At 44.0% G+C, this 20,297-nt stretch overlaps 1 long non-coding RNA gene across 1 annotated transcript in view; it reads right to left on the minus strand.

Annotated features, from left to right (window-relative positions):
• Window positions 1-7,552, minus strand: part of LOC123035713 — a 10,925-nt gene extending 3,373 nt beyond the window's left edge. The window contains exons 1-2 of the long non-coding RNA XR_006417004.1: window positions 5,883-7,552; window positions 5,215-5,289 (exon numbers count right to left, since the gene is read on the minus strand). This is a non-coding gene — a long non-coding RNA (uncharacterized LOC123035713). The remainder of the gene's footprint in view (window positions 1-5,214; window positions 5,290-5,882) is intronic.
• Between the last annotated feature and the right edge of the window lie 12,745 nt (window positions 7,553-20,297).

Raw genomic sequence — 20,297 nt, forward strand, 5'->3', positions numbered from 1 at the left:
TTCTCCATGGTCCAGCGTATGTTGGCAATTTGATCTCTAGTTCCTCTGCCTCTTCGAAATCCTGCCTGTACTTCTGGTAGTTCTCAGTCCACATACTGCTGCAGCCCAGCTTGTAGGATTTTGAGCATAACTTTGCTAGCATGTGAAATGAGTGCAATGGTGCGGTAGTTTGAACATTCTTTGGCATTGCCCTTCTTTGGAATTGGAATGTAAACTGACCTTTTCCAATCCTGTATTTAATTATATCTTGTATATCCCACCCCTTAGCCCAGAGGGCTCTCTGGGTGGTTTACAGTAGAATACAGCAAGATCCACATTATAATATTAAAACAAATTAAAAAGTAAGCTGTGATAATAATTGACCTTGCCCCCACCAAAAAACTTTGTGCCGAAGCCCATGTTGAACCTGCATCACCCAAGGACAGTGCCCTGTTTGCTGCCTGCTAAAGATTGGCTGTTGGGGAAGCCCTGCTCTCACTCTTTCGCTTTCTCGCCACGTGGAGGCCATGCTGCAATATACAAGGGGTCTTCAAAAAGTTTCTACACTTTCATATTTTATAAATAAATTATATATTTTTGCTGATGGCATTACAAAGTTGGTACAATGCTGAGAAAAATGCATCACAAAGGCAGGTGACTATGTAGAAAAGAGATGTGATTTGTTTTAAAAAGTTTTAATAAATAGAATTTTAAAAAGTGTGGAAACTTTTTGAAGACCCCTCATACATTGTCGCTGTTCTGATTCTGCCCTTTGAGAGACAGAGCGAGGCTTCCCCTCTTTTTCATATAGCCTTTTTCCCCAGGGATGACCATAGAGCGCCCAAGTTTCCCTGCTGCTCATCTCCCCTGGTCAATGGGGGCAGGGGGCAGGGATCACTGATGGTTCCCACCCTGACTCATGAGCAGACCTCGCGAGCGTGGCTAGTCCCCAGTTAACCTGAAGCTCCCTGGGTGACACTGAGCCAGTCGCAGACCCTCAGCCTAACCCCCCTACAGGGTATTTGTTGTGAGGATAAATAAGGAGCAGGAGAACCTTGTAAGCTGTCTAGGATTCCTGGCAAGAAGAAGAAAGTTGGGAATAACTTGGGTGAAGCCAGAAGCTTTACTTTACATGTGAACCCTCTCTATGTCTCTTCCCCCTGTGTGTGTGTGGAGGGGGTGGGGGTGGAGAGAGCATGCATCAATGCTGTCTGTGGCTTTGCGCTGTATACAAAACAGGAAGCTTGGCTTTGTTCCAAATTCTCTACCATGAAAGACTATTGGTCTTTTGCTTCCAGGATAGCATGGATGATAATTTCCACTAAAACATGTAGTGAAACATGTTTTGGCATAATAATTCTACTTTGCTGAATGTGTGAGAGCACCCATGTGTGTGTGCCCAAGCATTGCTACTGATGCCTAGCCTGTCATGGCTTTCATCCACCCATTGCTTCTAGGAATTTAATAATCGTGGCAGCACAAGGAAATACAAAATATGTGAAATGCTACATGTGTCACCCACAAAATTGCTAGCTGGCTTGAACTGCACTTGATGTTTCATACAGGTGGTGCCCTAAGAACCTATGAAGGCTATAATTTAGTCCATTAACTTTGTAATTCAGTTTAATAGAAAAGTATAGTTGCTGTTAAGGAAAAATACATTACACTGATTTAACATGCATGTGTTATATTTGATGGTTCTCTTGTCAGTATTAAATACCCCACTGATTATACAAGAAACTTCTGACTTTTGAAAAGTGCTAGCATAACATAACTTTACAGTTTTAGCTGTTCTCTCAGACTTCAGTCAGTGATACAGTTAAGCTATTCTATCCTGTAACCAGACTCTCTCCCACCTCAATTCATGGCAGTCTTAAATAATCTGCTTTAATCTGTTTCCATTGACAGCTGTATTGACTAAGATAATTTACCTCTGATTTATGCTCATATAGTCTATATCTCTTGCTACATAATTTATGTGCTAAAAGATTAGGCACTTAATTTTTTTTCTGTATTTATCTAAAGCTTAGAATTTACAGTCAAAACCTCACTGTAATCTTCAGCTTTGTTATTTCTCAAACATGTCAAGTTTTCCATTCCTATAATCATCGCATGGTTTAATCATCTAGTAACTCAGCCTTGTTTCCTTGGATTGCTTCCAGTTGATTGCTACCTTATGTCTTCTTTTTCCTAACATATTAGGCATGGAAATGGCCCTGGAACAACTTTATCATGGGCTGCTGTGTGGCTGATTTTGACCTTGGAACTGTATGCACCATCTTTCATTTTCAGTGGATTAAAATGCAGGCATGAAGCAGATCATGGGGATAATTTTTCCAGCTATAACATAGTTTCTTGGCTGAGGAGGAGGAGAACTATTCTTTTAGTCTTCTGAAACATTTTGCTCTGCCTAAAAGATGACATTTTCTTTTCTGTCCATTTGCCTAAAACATTTTTAATTTTTATTTTATGAAGCATAACATTCCCATTTTCCTCTGTTAGCCTAGTGTAATCTGCTAAAGCTTTAGAGGATTCTGAGAAGAGTATATTAAAAGTATGAAGATAGCTCTGTTATCACTGATCTGTTTTAATAAGCAATTTAGATTCAGTTTCTATGGTGGGGGACGAGGAAATGAATGCTAAGCACCTCTTTGATTGTTAATACAAATCACCAAAGCATTTCATCTTGATGGATAATTCCAGTGCCATCCCCCAAATTCACACTTGCTCGTTTCCTGAACTTTCCTCTGTTTCCTCCTACTTCCAGGCATTTTTGTGTAAGTGTATGTTTTAAATATTTAGAATGAGTAGCTTAGTTTAGCTAAATGTTATGATCATTTATAGAGCAAGCCTTTTAAGGCGATGGTTTCAAGTGACAATAGCACGATTCTGAGTAGTACACTGTTCATTTCCAGCAAGCCTCATGGAACTGATTCTCTTTTGCAGAATTATGGTTTACAATGCAGAAGGAAATATAGATGTTTCTGTTTTGGCCTGAGAAACCAACATACACTGAGAGAGAACACAGAAATAACTCTAAACAATTGGTCCAAACAGGCATCAAACAGAAATGTGATCCTTCGAGCACACGTATCAGAGCTGGCTTCTTCTAGGATCACTCAGAAGTCATTGTGCTTCTACACAGAAGGTGTTAGAGCCAATGTAGAGAGGGATCTGTCAGCTCTTTCAAGTAACAGCCTCCCCAGATCTGTTCTTCAGATTCAGAAGAGGAAAAGGAGGGGCAGATGTGGGCAGGTTATTTTTCTGTTCAGTTCAGGCCACAAAGTGAAAATAGTCAGAACCAGCCTGCCTTGGAAAAGCAGGAAGTCATTTCAGACCAGAGCAGGGTGGAGACTGGTATTGTGGGGAGGGGTCCCTTGCCTCCATAAAAAGGTGACAGCTGAAGTATGTCCAACATACCCGTCAGCTAGCCCTCATCAGCAGGAGCCATTCTGAGGGTGGAGTCAGAAGCTTTTCTGAAAGGGAGGGAAGGAGAGCAAGTTTCATTTCGGATTCATCTCTTCACATAGGCAGATGTGACTCCAACTTCTCAAAGAGACTGCGACTTTGATTTTTGTGGATTGCAACCTATCACGCTCAAATAAAAGACTGTGATTCTAAGATTGTCTCTAAATCTGCTGGAGAGGAAAAAGGGAGGAAGAGAGCTTCCAGCAGCCAACAGGAAATACTGTACTGTTTACTATTTTCTGGAGACATCCGGCTGGTTACTCTTGGAAATACGTGCTGGAATAGATGAAACTTGTGATGATCCTACAAGGTATCTTGTCGTCTGTGATGGCCCCTGATTAAGAATTTTAGGTTGCTGTACCTCATGGAAGAAGCCTGTCCAGTATTGCTCACAAGATTTGTGCCTCATAAATTACCTCTTGAAACTATAGGCCAGGGTGTGGCCTATACAACTATAGGCCAGCTGTAGATGCTTGTGAGTAGCCACTCTTTCTGATCGCCATAACTTTATGTAGATCTTGCAAGCAAGCAACCACCTCAGCCTGCTTCTGACAATAATCCATATTGGGGAGGACAGCCTGCAGCCCTCCTGATGTTTGAGCTTGCAAGTCCCCTCAGGCCTAGCCAGCATAGCCTATGGTGCGGTCTGATGGGAGTTGTAGGCCCAAATATCTGGAAGGGTGCAAATTGTTCACCCCACTATGATAAGAGTCAAGAAGAGATAGTTTGTCCCAGACAAAACTTGTGATAATGCTTGCCTGAGCTGCAGTTTCATTGGATTTCAATTCTGCTTGTTAAAATTCCATTAAAGCTGTCTTCCTGAGATCAGTATGGCAGCAGTTGTCATACCAAGCTGAATATTTAGTCAGGCTCACTATCACCAAGAGATGGATGGAAGAACAATGCAAAAGAACTGAACCAATATAATTGAGAGGAAGGAGGACCAGTTTTGTGGAAAGCCTTTCCCATAGTTTAACCTGTTCAGCTACATAGCATTACTTGACCAGAACTGGCTGCCTTTTATAGCTTTTAAGCCCTCTCTAAAATGGAAGATCACTGTAGCTGAATTGTGTGGTATCCCTTCACCACTCATAAGAATGTCAGAACAGCTCCTGCTGGATTAGACCCAAGCCCAACCTAAACAAGCATCCTGTGGTCCCACAGCAGCCACCCAAGAAGTTACTAGGTAATCCAGAGGCTAGACATGACAATTGCAGCCCACTCTTCCCAAGATCCCCATTCCAGCCAGCAATTGGTGTTCAACGGCTATTCTTGAAACATGGAGGTTTCATTTAGCTCCTGCAAATGTTTGATGGAGTCTTTCTGTGTATTGGGTGCAAAGGGGAGAAAATGCACCCTGAAAATCCATTTCCCATGAATGGAGCCCTTCCATTTACAGAACGCATCCAAGCGTATTCTTACTGGTAGTCCAAGGTCTCCAGAAAAACATGGAACGTGACTTTTCTTTGTAGAAGCCATGCTTATTCTTCCTTGACAAGGCTTATTTTATATGCTAATTCTATCTTTAATAATTTTTCCACCAGTTGACCTAACCACTATGACTAATTTCACACATGTGCAGCCACTCACTTCTACTCTCTAAAAATCAGCATTATCTGGTTTACTTCCTAATCTTCATAAAAAGAGACAAGTTGAATATTTTTCTCAGGAGAACAGCAACGTCACATCTCTTGTCACATTCTTGTGTGTTTACCATCCAGACCTAGTGACTTGTTAATATTTAATGCAATTTAATTTGAACTTCACCTTTATTTTACCCAGTTCTTCAAATATCTTCTGGGGGAAAATGGTTCAGTCATGTGTATCCATACTTCTTGAGCCCTGAAGAGCAATGCAAATAATTCCTTCATTCCTTTGTCATCTAACCATCTAACTAGGTCCATGGCTGGTTTGCTACTTACAATGTATTTACTGTTGTCATGGAAAGCCATCAGGGTTTCCCCATTCCACTGGCCATCTGAGCAAAATCCCTCCCAGAAACTCCATGGTCCCAGAGGCCTGGACCAGTCACTGGATTCACCACATGAAAAAACCAAGCTTGGGGATCAAACAAGTTTAGTGAAAGGATAAAATATAAGGGTGGAGAACTTTATCCCCCACCCCTTGCCTAGGTCAGCTGACCTGTGGGGTGATGGCCCATCTCCCAGTCCTTGGGGCCTGCCATTTATACCAGGTGTCGCTTGTCAGCCGGTCATCCCTATTATCTCCAGCATCCTTGAGGCCTTATTTGATAGTTCTCACCCCCTTTGCAAGAGAAGGATGATGACTCCCAGAGACGATGGTCCCAGATTCCAGCTGGACAGGAACCTGATTTTTCTAGCATTTCCTCAATTACAGTATTAACCCTTCCCCTGCCCTCTGGAGCCTCAAAAATCTGTTCATGTCACACCTATTGTGTGTGTGTGTGTACGTACCTGGTGGCAATTCTGTGGCCTTTTGATGCATCTGAGTTCCAGAGTGAGGCTGGGTGCACGAGGGGTGCAGGACCTCTCTCAATTCAAGGTCTGCACTCCATTTGAGAGATAGATGCTCTGCTGCTGCATTCCAGATGGGGGAGAAAGTGAAAGGAGCTGTGCCAAAGTGCCTGAATATTTTACCATTAAGATCCTACTGCCAGTGACTAAGTCTTTTAGGATGTGGTGGAAACCTTCACCCACTTGGAAGACAGCTGCTGATCAGTGGATGGGGTAACAGAGTAGAGGTGGGGTGAGGAACCCTGGAGGTCCAGATTTGGCCACAGGACCCAAAAGGCGCTACCTGTAGAGCAGCAAGATCCCCGGGGAAAGGCGTGTGTGCAAGGAAGCACAAAAGCTGCAGTGGGTAGCAAGGCTTGCAGCCCTGGAACTGCAGGGCTGTCTTGCACAACTGAGGGGGAAGTGCAAGAAAGGCAAGCAAAGGGAAAACATGCCTCTTAGGCAAGGGCTGAATCACAAGGAAGTGCTTGGAATAGACTGTGGCACTGGAGCTCACTTATCAGTCTGTCAACAAGACTTCCTCTGTTCTGGATCATCCTCTGCATCATCCTTATCCTCTGATGTCTTACTGAACTTACAATTCAGTAAACTGGTCCCAGTTGCAGCCTCTAACCTATCTCACACAGCACTCAGGATAAAAATGGGGAGAAGAAAAAAAATGAGGAAATTCCCAAAAAGAGAACAGGATACAAATATGATGAATAAACAAACCAGGGGTGGTATTAACATCCAATTCATCAGTGTGGTGAGTTTCTGTATATAGATGGTTTGAAAGAAATTACTTCCAGTTCCTGATCCTCTGAGAAAGTATCCAGTCCAAATACATGGGAGAATTTCTAAAAATGTACTTCATTTTTCTGAATCTATGAGGACAGGGCTTGACTGGGGAGGGGCAAATCTGCAAAGCAATGTTCCTATCTGGTTGACTCTGAGGTGATCCACAGATAATTACCACCACAGTTGCTTGCTGGCTTGCTGTCTCTGGCTTTGCTTGTTTGTTTTGTTTTTACATGATCTGATTTCTCACATGGCTGGTTTCTCTCATCGCTAATTGTCAGTTCTGCTCTTCTTTTGGCCCAAAGGCCAAATCAGGCTATGCTCTCCTGTTTCCTGGAAAGCTTTCCTTTGATGAACTATAAAGGATGAAAGGAAATAAGCACAGGGTAGTGGTAAAACACACAAAAGGAGACGTTCTTGATCTTATTCCAGCGCAAGACTCTTATCTTTGCAATGCTTCTCCTCCCCTAACACTTGTTTTACATATTGTCAGAGGTCTTCTCTGAAGTGGCTCACAAGACCCCAAGTACAATGGTTACTTCTTCATAAGTGTCACTTCTGTGAGGCAGACCCAGAAACCTTGTGAATTAAGGGGGAAAGGCAGCGGGTGCTCTAGTTTGACAATTCAGTGCCATTGCAGACAACAACCCAGAGGAGCATCAAAGAAGTGTTTGGAGATTAAAAGGCTGCCATGTTATCCCCTCGGTTTCCTAGCAGCAATTTAACCGGCTCCCAGGAAGAAAGAGCCATCTGAAGAAAGTTCAAGTGCGCAAGACAATCAAGTGAAGCAGACCTCATGCCTCCAGAAGTTTTATATCACAGCTCCTCATATTTCTGGCTGCAGGTCATGCTGACTAAAACTGATAGAAGGGAAAGTCAAAAAGATCTGGAGGGCATTCGGTGTGGGAAGGCTGAAATAAATTAGAGCAGAATGGGGGGGGCATGGGAAAAGATCTATGTTGGGGAAGAGTCGGGTTTTACGGGGTAAAGGAGCAAAGCAGTATACATTTAGAAAGCTGCAAGGGGCAATGGTATGATTGGCTGGAGAGGTTAGATGAGAATATGAAGGAGGGATTGGAAGGAAAACAACTATAGGAAATGATATTACAGATTCAAGTGCCTGCATCCTGCTCCTAAACTCAGCAAACAGATAAAAAAATTCTTAACAGGTTCAAGAGGAGATTCAGTAGGTTCACAGAATCAGAATGACATCACCTATACAAGCCCCAAACGTCATTGGATAGAAATTCCATCTAGATAGTGCTTAAACCAAAAATACTGCCAGTCCATGTGTGCATTGTGGACCGCCCTGCTTCTGTCTGGGACTGTTTGGTACCGAGCCCTGCAGTGTTCACATGTTAAAAGAACACCAGATCAAATGCACTTTTGTGATTTGCTTCTGCAGGCAGTTGATGACCTCAATCCTCTAAATCACTAACATTAGGAAGGATCATGCCCTAGGTAACTACCATTGTTTTGAGGTACAATACCACTCCTATCCCATTATTTCAAGTGTAAACATCTGCAGATCCGGCTAGTTATACTGTGTTGCTAGCCTGAAAATAGCCAACATTGTCATGCTTCAACTTACCAGGCCAGATCCTTCTAGAGCCCAAATCTTTCTACAAACCAAACTGCATCTTACTTTAAACAAATTAATTTCAGCTATTGCCATCTCTTCCCGTGGTTCCCAATGACCTGTACTTTGAAGCATAGGCAACCTAACATCCTCTTGCTTGGCCTTTGCCTTCCCCGCTGCCACCACAGCAAGCATCAGCCAATGATGTGGGGAAGGGGAAGGGAAATACTGAGCATGTTGCTCTCGTACATCTGCTTAGCTAAATGCTAGCCAAAGATGCGAAGGGGAAATTTTAGGTGGCAGGAGTTACCCATGGAAGGTAAGATGTAATTTGACTGTTACGGCTGAAATGATCATCCTTGCTATCACTTGTTTATGAACCTAAAGTTGGTACCTTTTATGCTGGCTCTGAAATATGTTTTGGAACACACAATTCAGCAACACGTTCCCAGCCAGAGTGCCTAAGTCAGTGTCATGATGCAGAAGGAGCTGCAGCACAGCCATTAATCCATGCTTCAGTTGCACACATTTCTTTGAAAAGAAACAGCGATGAAAATGTGCATGGTCACATCCAATATGAGACATTGCTGTAGAGTGCAAGGTGAACCTCACCTCAGGCTGCTTCCACTGCAAAGAGAAAACTGGCGAGTGGAACCAGCAATGCAAATGTTACAATGTTCTGTTTCCTCTTCCAGCCAGCTGTGCCCTCCTCCAGTTGCTCTGTGACCTTTCCCTTCCCATCTGGTCACCCAGCATGGCCAGTGTCTTTTGGACTGTTTTCTTTTTCTTTTTTTTCTTTTTTTGGGGGGGGGGCAGGGGGAGCATCCCTCCCTGCTTAGTGTCTAAAAATATTTTTATACTTCTCCAAGCCTCATGTTCTCTTAAGTCAGCTGACAACCCCCTCTTGTATATTGGTGGTGTCATTTTTGCTACATAAACAACAGCACTCATGTGCAAAAATTGGAAATAGAAGGAATCAGCCTTTTTCTGAAAGGCTCAGAGAATCGACAATATTCCAGCCTGCTGCTGTAAAGAAGAGCTGATGAGCAACAGTCTAAGCAGAATAAACCTTTGGTCCATTGAGGAGAGAGGTGATAAATCTGTGTCTGAGTTATCAGGTGTAAGGCCATTTGTGAGAGCTCACATGACTGAATGATCCTTCATCTAAATCAAAGTCTCTACATAGAAACCAAACCAATGGAAGAAAGACATTCTAACTTAGTCTGGTTCTGTGCCAGCTTTCTATATGAAGAGGCCTTTTTTATGGTGGTTGGTTGGTTGGTTTACTGGTTCAGCTGTGCAAACCTTTCCCTGCAATCTGGTGTAGGCCAGGCACAAGTCCGGCACCATCATGAGTTCCAGGCCTCCTTTGTTTCTACACATTATGGCTAATATGTTAATTATGAATTATATACTGCAGAAGGATAGGAGTGTGCATCTTATGGGTACTGACTGAATTCTTAGACAAAGTAGGACAAAACTAGCAACAGTTCTAAGCATGCTTACTCATTGGGTCCTTACTGACTAACCAGAGGGTTTGGAGTGCAGCCTTGGCCACCAGCTCCCAATGTCCAGGGAAGGACTGCCCTGAGCGAACATGACAGGGTTCACATGAACATGCAAGGAAGAGGGTAGGTGAAGGAAGAGTGTGGCGAGGAAGTGTGAATTGTGCCAGGTCAAAACAAGGAGGTTGCTCACACATTCAAATGTCCGTGGCACGTGAGAAAGCTTTGGAGAATGAGGTACTCAAGTCAGCTGCAAATCTTTCTCAGCTAAATGGTTGCACAAACTGGGCAGGGAGCAGACAAGTTTGATTTGGGAAGAAAATACAGTATAAATCTGGACATTCAAGAGCATCATTGCAATGGTTAGAATCTGCCTCCCATTTTAATCTGGTGAGGACGATGATGGCTTCTCTGGGCATCCACTAACTGTGGTGCAGACAAGGAAGGTCAAGAAGAACAGCCATCTCCTGCAATACTTGACCTTGGGCTGTGCTGGCTAGTGCTGATGAGGGCTGCAGCACAAAGTTTCTGGAAGGGGCCAAGTTGCCGATTTCTGGCTCAACAGCACTACGGTTAAGCACCTCTGTGGGTTTCTCTGAGTGGGTTCTTGTCTGTTCCATTTTTAGTTTCTGTTCCCCAGTGGTATAGTGAAAGATATATGCTGCTTTAACTTCTGCCAGAATGGTGCCATATTCTTCTTTCTAAGTAGATCATAGCTTACTATTTTTGACAAGGACAGAAGTTTCTGTCTTGTCTATTCCACTTTGGCAAAAGGTATTTCTTTCTAAGTGGGCTCCGGGGGATGGTGGAGGACAGGAGAGCCTGGAGGAATGTTGTCCTTGGGGTCGTGATGGGTCGAACGCGACTTTGTGACCAACATTTCTTCCTTTTCTACTTCATGAGCACTCATTTGGTTAGAAATATCTTAATACATTCCTTGCTCCTTGCTATATCCTTGCTGTTGCTAACATACCCAAAGAAGGCCCTTTTAAAATTTCTTTCTGACAGCAGGAGATACACCATCTTGCATAGGGAAATGGCACCTGGCCAAATCTGGTGCATCAGCCAGGTGCAGAAAGTGCAAAAGGATAGGGGGAACAGAAACAAAATACCTTTAGCAGAATGGTTACCTTCTTTCACCTCCCAGATGGAAACCTAGTCGAAGGGATGTATTTTGCCCTTTGAACAAAGCAAAGCTGGTTGAGAGCTTGTCAGGAATATGGTCCCTCTGATGGTTCTTAGCATCCCCCTTCCTGAGCGAGCATCTCTGACAGATTCAGTACTCCCCTGCTGTTGCCTGGTGCAGGTCTGTTTTATTTTACATGAGGCCAGAGTGTTCTGTCTTTGAGACACAGGGCATCTCGAAACCTTAACTGAATCATTAAAGAACATTAATGGAATTAAAGCAGCACACACACCACATGATCTTGTCAATTTAACACGGCACTCTGGTTTTCTGTAGAACATTTCAGTTTTGAAAGCTTTGTAATGGCGGATTCCTGTCACAACAACCTTGAGGGGAAAGGATGGTCTGGCAGGAAGTGGTTTCAGTACCGTGTCTGTCAGATTGCTTTGCCCTTTTTGCACTTGATTAAAACTTCAATTACACCAGGCATGCCTATGTGGCAGGGATCTTCTTTTCTTTATCTAAGTAGGCCAAAAGAGGTGAATTTGAATCTATAGCACTGTTGGTCAGAAGGCCAGTGGCGAGTCTGGCAGGAAGATGAGAACTCAAATTCCTCAAAGCAGAATGTGGTGTTCAGGCCGAAATGAAATGGCCTTACCCTTCCTTGAGCCTGTTCAGGGACGAAGAAATGGCCTAGCTGTTGGGGCTCGTCTTGGAGAGGGGGCCACTGAGGGCAGCTGCCAGGGACCTGGCCCATCTCAGAGTTGTGGCCAGGCAAGGCCACAAGGCCTCTTCTTTGCAGTGTGGAGAGTGGGTGCCTTTGGAATGGGGGTGGGGGCAGAGGAGGGGAGAGAATGCCTCAAAACAGCCTTTCTCAGCCAGTGTTCCCCTGAAGCCTAGGGGTCCGCGAAAGGTCGCTAGGGCTCCATGACTGGAGGAAAAACAAACATTGCATTTTTACATTTGCATATGTGTGCTTGTAATAAAAGCACGCAGATGAGCTTTTGGCCAAGGAGCCCTTCCACGCAGCCTGGTTGCCTAGGAAATGGGAGGGGGCCCAAGGGGAGTCTGCATGTGCAAGGGAAGGGTTGGGGTGAGGGTGGGAAGAAGGTGTTGTGGGTGGGGTGGTGGTGGCAGCAATTCCACCTGCCTAGCATTAAACAGCCAGGGCCTCCTTTCACCACACCACCCTCCTGGCCACTGAGGTGAAGGGGTAAGGAATGGGCCCTGGGTGGTGAGCAGTGCAAGTCTCCATGGACAGAGGCAGTCTACCTCTGGGATGTGGTGCTGCGACAAAGAGGAAGAGGGTGCTGCCTTCACGCCTGCCTGGTGGGCCCTCCCCGCAGGCAGGTCAAGTTAGGCTAGGGCAGGCTTTTGTCTCTTAATCAGCAAAGCAGTTCTCATGGGAAGGGTGGCAGGGTGCTATGTCACTTTAACAACACACATAGCAATAACAATATAAATACAATGAAATTTTGTTGTACTCCTGAGTGCACTAAAAGATTTAAATGATATTTAGACCATGGGGTGGGGGGTTATAAAACCCTTGCATGGACAATGGACTTTTCTAGGCTTATGTGAAGATACTTTAACCTTAGTATAGCCCAGGTCTGATGTGTTTACATGACTGACATGACAACCACTGAACAAGGATTGGGGTCAGCCCGTGCATGGTGGGCTTTTGTGTCATGGAGCTAGCCCAGAATGTAACCTGTATGGCGAAGAGACTGAAGTCTGGGTTGGCTTCTGCCTTTGCTTGTCAAAGACCCTGTTTGACCTTTGGCTGTGCTTTTCCCATGCATAAGAGGCAACTGATGCCTACCTGCTGTACAAGGCTGGCTAACCTCTGAATGTGAATGACATCTGGCCTGCAGATTAGGTTTGTATGTTTTTTGAGAAGAGGAAATGCAGAAATGTTGTTAGTGTTAGCTTTTTTTAACATCTTGTAAAAGGAGATTTGCAAGCTTGAGAGGGGTACAGATTGCCATGTGAGTATTACAGGAATTCTTCATAGTTGAATGTGAAGCAAATCAGAATGGTAAATTAAGCTCCTGAGAGATCTATATTAACCATGCCGACTCCTGATTATTCACAGCAAAACTCTCAGGCTTCTCAGAAACAGGATAACCCACTTCATAATGAAACTGACAGCACCCCAGGTGCTGAGTTGTGGGAGGGGGGCGAGAGAGGGAAGGAGAGAAACGGAAGGAGGGAGAACATGCAACACAGTAAGATTTCATCTGACTTGCGTTCCAGTGATCGAACAGTGAATCCACACCTGTTTCAAAGCAGTTAGGGGGAATTTCAAGCAGCTCAGCAATGGTTTATGACATGTAGATGTGTTTTCATCATATGAAAGATGGAAACAGTCCAATTTGTTCCCCAGGATGGGTTAATACAGTATATGGATGTATCACTGCAAGGAGACCACAGCTCAGTGACGGGGCACATGTGCCAGTGCTGCACACAGGAGGCCGCAGGGTCCTCTCCGAGGAGGCTGGGAAAGGCCCTTGCTGGCACTCTGCAGAGTCCTTGCTGGTCAGCACAGACAGTGCTGGGCTAGACAGACTGATGGCCCAGCTCTGAATAGGGCAGCTGGTTGTGTTCTTACCAAGAATATAGGCTGGTAATTTTACAGTGTTATTCAGAGAATGTGCTTGCCTCTAGTGAAGAGATGTGCAGAATAACTGGGTGTGTGTTGCTATCTCAGTAATAGAATTCATCCATTGCATTCTTGCCACTTCAGTGCAATTTCCAGTCTCTGCATCATGAACTAGAATGGTGGGAGGCAATGCAATTCAAATGTAGGGTTGAACGTGGTTCTGTCCAATCACTACTGTAAAGCATAGAATCGTTCCTCAATACTGATATCATACAGAAGATTTCCTTTGGCTAAATCCCACCCAATTTCTGAACAGGTGTGCCAGAACTAAGGAGGACCTCCAAGCTGAAACCACCTGCATTCAAATAACCATGTCTTTAATTCTGAAGCACATGCCACATGCAAAAGCAAGCCTCCCCTGTATCATGATGTGGTGGGACAAGAGTCCTAAATAACTCTCTGTCCATACCTAGAAAGTCTGAAACCACTGCAGCACTGTGAAGGCCAGAAATGAGGTGAAAGATGGGGACACTGTATTTTGTGAAGCAATGTCTGTTGTGTTGCAGCTTGGCACAGGCCTCGCCAGCCACAGGCCTTCGTGCTGTTACCCAGTGGAGGGCCTGTCACAGGCAGTTTGATGAAACTGCCAGTGTTCACTGGTGCCAAGTTCCATCTGTGGGTGGTTCTCTTTTTAAAGCAATGGATGTCGGAATGTTACCTTCCCATGTCACGCCAGCCATCCATTAGTACCATTAATGTTCTTTTTAAAAAATTGATTAACTTCTATGGAGGATGTGCTCTCTGTGTATTTTTTGCTATGGCAAACAGGGGAATAATTTGCATCCCAACTTTTACCCATTTTCTTCCTCTTCAGTTCTTGTGTGTGAACAGGAAATCAGGCTTTCACCCCTGAAAAGGGGCTTACAAGGGCATATCACAATGGCTAACATATCGTTCAGGTGCTGCTGGTTATGCCCCACAGGGCTCCCCTCTTAACTCAGCTCCTTTGGCCCCAGGTGATCATTCATGCTCCAGACTGTAGCCAGGTAGCGGCTGCTGGAGCACTGCTGTTCGGCCAACTTCCTTGGCTTCTGTGCCATCTGTTCTTCCCCAGAGTGAGACAGGTTTACCTGGGGAGGCAGCATTACAGGGCCATTCTTTAAGAACTCTTGGGTTCCCATTCCCAGCTTCCTGGGTTCCCAACTTCTAAATAGTTAACAGACAACATCACTCACCACCCCTGGCTTATAAGTCACTAGACTTTATCATATTGTGTGAACCCAGTCATTGAGGTGAGTCCTTGTCTCAGCTCACCACTGAGGTGGCCCTTATCTCAAAAATATATTTAGTTCAAAATGTGGGGGTCCTTTGAATTAGAATGGGACGTTTTTCTTGCTATTTTCCTCCAGTGGTCCCTTTTGTGTCTCACTTATTTTTTTCTTCTTGGTTTTGATTTCCTTAACCAGTGCTGTGCAGCGGGGGCACTAGGACTGATAGAAACGGAGTGGGAAAGAGGGAGAAACAGGGAAACTTGTATAACAGGCTCCCAGACTCTGACTTGGAATATCTTCTAGCAAAAGTACATCAATCCAGTAGGTTGATCTATACAGGAACTTCCTAACGCTGGCAACTAGAGATGCAACACTGTTCCTTGGCATTAATAAGAATTGGTTGAGGGTGAAAAAACTTCACCCCTTTTCTTCTTTTACCTTTGGCAACTTTCTGACTTCATCTAAAAGATGGCAAACATATACACTTGGTTCCCTTCAACTGGAAGGATGTTTGTATGCTTTGTTTTTTCACTCTCAGCATGTCCACATTCAGAAGGAAAATCCATAATCCTGAGTTAAAAGAATTGAACTATGCCCTCTAAGTAAACAGGGCTAAAAGGTAAGACTTTGTTCCTTGCTTTGCAAATAATGATCTCCATTGGAAAGGTACACTTTGACCTTACTCTTGGCAGGCCCTCAATTATCGGAATATCAACTGTAGCTCTGAGGGGCTGAGGCAACACTGCATGTCAGTACATGTCTACTCAAAAGAAAATGCCATCAAGCTAAATGGCGTTTACTCCCAAGAAACCAGACATAGGATTACAGCTGTTGTGGTTTAAGGAACAATCCTATTGCCCTCGCAGCAGATGCTTTTCAGCCTCCAAACTTATTTTAACGAATAAATGATTTAAAAATGATTTCATGCCAGGGAAGGAAGCTAAGGCACGAGCTGGAATTGGGGCAGCCCTGCAGCCCCAGCCTCCTCCCATCCCTGCCCCCCGAAGTGGCTTTTCCCCCACCCACCCGCCCACCCACACCCAGGCTCAGGTGCAGCCTCAGGAAGGTGGCAGCCAGCACGGTTCCTTTGCACTGGCTGTAAGGGAGTGAGGAGGGGCCTAAGCCTTCCCCGTCTGAGCACTGAGGCCAAGGCAACTCAGGGCTCCTGTTCTGAAAAATGCTACGGTTCCCCAGTCGATGGCAGGTGGCCATTGGATTGCACCCTGGCAAGCTTAGTGCATATATAAGCCAGTTGAATGATCCTACTTTGCTTCTGGAGGCCCTTGAGATGAAAAGCTCCACTGGGCTCTGCCCCTGTTTGTTGCCAGGGTGGGAGAGCACCTGGTGGATTAGTACACTCTGAAGAAGAGTGTACTAATTATACTGTTGATAACAACATTAAACCTTCTCTACTCCTTTCAGCTCAGCTGTAGACCCTGACAGCACTCAGCCTGGGGAAAGAGGCACATTACTTGGCTTTCCCTCTCCCTTCCACTCCCTGACTGGGGCTCTTGGATAATTCTGCTGAGCTGGTCTTTGCCTGGTGCAGACCCCTTTGAAGTGAGGGAGCTTATTTGGTCAGGACATGCCATAATCTGTGTGATACTTTGCAATGGCATATGTAGTGTGAATCTCACTAAATAAATCTCTCACACTGCATTCCAACAAGAAGCTGTCCTGGTTGATCTTCAGTTTCCTTCCATATATGATTCTAAAATGGTGCCTAAAAGAAACCTTTCATTTTAGTAAATGGAATAACAGGTAAAGAAAAACATGGGCTTACTGCCACATCTTTGTATATGGAAGGACTGCCACCATTCACGGAAAGCTTTGGATCCAACAAAAGATGCTGCCAGTCAAAAGATGGGAAGACAATTTTCAGCAGTCTGCCCCCACCCCACCCCACCCCACCCCACCCCAGCAACCCACCTCTACCACTGTTCAGAAAAATTCCCCAGTGATCCAGGACAGATTTGGAGGCAGAGGGAGGAGAGAAGAGTTGCAACAGTTGCCCCCACTTTTCCTCTAGTGGGGGTTCTGTGAGTTAAACCTGAAATCAGCAAAAGGAAACTGCCAAGATGATCATGGACCCCTTTGGAATGGATGTGGATCTTCCTGCATATCCTCCTTGAAAAAAAAGCAGCTTATTCCTAAGAAATATACAATGAAAGGAGTCTCTGTAGCAGCAGTTAGGCGTGTCTGAGGAAGCCACAAGGCTCTGCTTAAAGGGTCTTTGGTTTAATCTTGAACCTATGAGGGGTAGTTAGTAACTAAAACACTTTACTGTAGTCACAAGATCTTGAAATGAATGACCATGGACTCTGATTTGTATCCTTCCACTAAACCTGAATCAGCTGATAAACCACAGAGAGAGACATCCTTTTTCTATTATTTATGTAACTTCAGAACATTTGATATTGCTGCTACTTAGAAGCCATTTATTCCAAAAATAGCCTATGGGAATTGTAGCTGTCATGTGCTTTATGGGAGAAGAAAAAATGGAAATATTCTAGCTTTATTTTGAGAAAGAAGGAATGCTCGCATGCCAAACATATGTGCAAGAAGTGGTACAGCACAATTTTGGCAAAGTAATAATATATTTAAATTCATTGGATGATAATATGAAATTAAAAGCTAGATTCAAAGCTAGTGCTGGAATTAAACATTTTAATTCAAAGCTAGTGCTGGAATTAAACATTTTAATTCTAAACATCCTACTTGAACTTTGAGCTTGATCATTTCTCAATAACTTTCACAGGAGCTGCTTTAAATAATGGACTATTGACAGCTTTTAGCTTGAACCCTAGAGCCTGTTCTTGATCTGCTTCGCTCAGTGTTCTGCATCCATGCCTTGGGGAAGCCCACCCACAGGACAAGAGGGACTCACCTATGTTCTACACCCAGTGCCACCTGGTGCGTATAGAAGTACAGAGGAATGTTCCACCACCCCTGAGTAACCACAAATAGTCTGCCTGAACTTGAGATAAGAAGGACATTCTAGGGTGGAGATGTGCCCACATTCTCCTATTCTTCTATTTTAATCATGATGGATCTCAATTAATACAGCTGAATATGCTGAGAAAAAGTTGGGATATTAGATGGTTCTTCTGAGCCTTGCTTCACAAGCTGCTCATTCTCATCCCCCTGGATTCTGTCATATTAATCTTGAGAATATTTATATATTTAGGCGAAGTTAAACACTGAGGAGAAAAATATGGTTCTAGTCAATACACAGCTGTTTCCTAACTCACTGAGGGTTTGGGGCCCTAGACTTTTCCAGCAAATAGTCAGCCTCTCTGTACACACGACTGCAGGGTGTAGCATGTCAGTGCGATCAAATGCAACACACACAGGCACAAAGGCTTGCATCCCACGAACATCCATTATTGTGCTTAGCTGTTAGTAAAAGTCACTTCTCCACTAGTCCAGGTCTAACTCCAGTGGTGGAATCCTGCACCCCACCCTATCCTGACATTGCATCCCATATATGGCTTGGCCTCCTCTGGCTAGAATCCTGTCCCTGAGTATGAGGTAAATGTCATAGTCTAACTATACATGTTAGGTATAACAATAACCTATTTTCAAACTGTTGTATTAAGGAGGAAGTCTTGGCCTAAGTGGGTCAAATGTCCTTTTTCTGCATGGCCTGGAAATACCCTAAACATTTGGGAGTACAGTCTAAATTGCTGACTTTGAGAGAAAGAAGCCATCATGGCCTACAAGCAACTCTGGTCCAGCAAAGGCCTATTTAAGAAAGAACTGGAACTGTAGTGGAGAAACCTATACCTTGGGTATGCATACAATGGGCAGCAGAGTAAATAGGGTTCAGTATCCTCAGCTTCACAGATCCGGAGTTGTTGGTGAGTTGGGGTATTGTGAAATCTCCCACCCAAACAGGCAGCGGGCATGCAATAGAAACATAAGGCTGTGAAATATCTTCTGTAAAGGAGCAACAAAGCGTACTTAAAAGTAATGCTCCAAATAAAATATGGTTTTACATAATGGATCCCAATTTGAAAACAGAATTTGTTTAATAGAGCACATGTCCTGGTGCTGAAAGTATACACGGATCCTTTCTTTAAACAAATGTTTGAACAAGTGGAAGGCAGAACTTCTGTACTGATGCTATAAGTACATAAAATAGATCTTGAAGAGTTTGCCCAGGACCTTTGGGCTGAGGTTTGCAGTTCTGGAAGCTGTCCTAGAAAACATTTTTTCAGCAAGCATGAGACATTCATACAGGACCACTCCAGCCAATCAGGGCAAGAGCAGCATGAGCATTCTGTAGAGAATATTCCCATTTCCGCCCATAAGAACGGAATGGGTGCACCCTGGGGATGGGGAGCAGGAATCTCATGAAGGAGCTCTGGACCATCTCTAGGACAGGCACGTTTGCATATCCCTCTATTTCTGTATGCTCCAAGTTGTTGGGAGCATTTTGTTTGAAAATACCTCAAGTGCTGATTCAACAACCCCACTCCTTGTTGTTTCAAAAAGCACATCAGGGAGTATATGGAGTAGAAGGATTTCCCTGTAAATAGGAACCCATGAGAGTTGGGCATTAAGCCCAAGCCCAAGCAATCTAAATTATGCTGTTGTTCAATGTGCATGTTATCCAATATCCAGGCATGGTTATTTTACTTCTTCCCCAAAGTAACCACTTCTGTTGTATGATTTATACGTGTGTGCTCTTTTATATAGAACTTACACAATTTAATCAGTAGTTTCCTCATTACAATCAGTGAAGTAGAAATCATAATGATATCATCAACAAAGTAAAGAACAAAGAGCCTGACATCCAGAATTGACACTGGGAAAACTTCCAGGCCACTCAGCTCTTGAACAATGCTATTAATGTAGAAATTAAAAAGGGAGGGGGTCAGGGGACAGTGCCCCCTTTCAGTGGGTATGTTTTCTAAGAGCAGGCCATTTGCCCTAAGTCTGATCCTGGGAAGTGCATCGGAGTGGAGCATTTGTACTGGAAAAAGCAATCTTTGCTCAATGTCTGTTGCAGCTATCTTTTCCTCTAAACATTCCCTATCTATGAGGTTAAAGGCAGAACTAAAATCTACACGAGATACAAATAACTCTTTTCTACCCTCTTGCGTGTACTTTAATGGCAAACAAAACATTGTTCCAATGTAGATTTGGCCCTTCACAAATCTAGCCTGATCCTCAGCAATGTCTGAATTTTCAGCAATCCAGGACTCTATCCATGTAATAAATATTTAGAATACAATTTTAAAATAACCCTAAGCAAACTAACTGGTCTAAACTTTTGGATCATTCTTCAATCATCTCTTATGAATTGGGCCCACAACATTTACTCTGCAAGGAGCTCTCTCATGATGATTTATAGAAGTAAAGGTTGTTGCAGGAACAGGGCACCAGCGGTCAGGATTTCTATAAACATTCTGCAGAAAGCATATCCTCCCAGGGACTTTCTGAAAGTAATTAAGTACAATTAATTAATAGGCCCCTACTGAGAACATGGG

The sequence above is a fragment of the Varanus komodoensis genome, unplaced genomic scaffold (genome assembly GCF_004798865.1).
Source record: "Varanus komodoensis strain SLA01 unplaced genomic scaffold, ASM479886v1 scaffold7_3, whole genome shotgun sequence".
In the NCBI taxonomy this organism is placed as follows: Eukaryota; Metazoa; Chordata; class Lepidosauria; order Squamata; family Varanidae; genus Varanus; species Varanus komodoensis.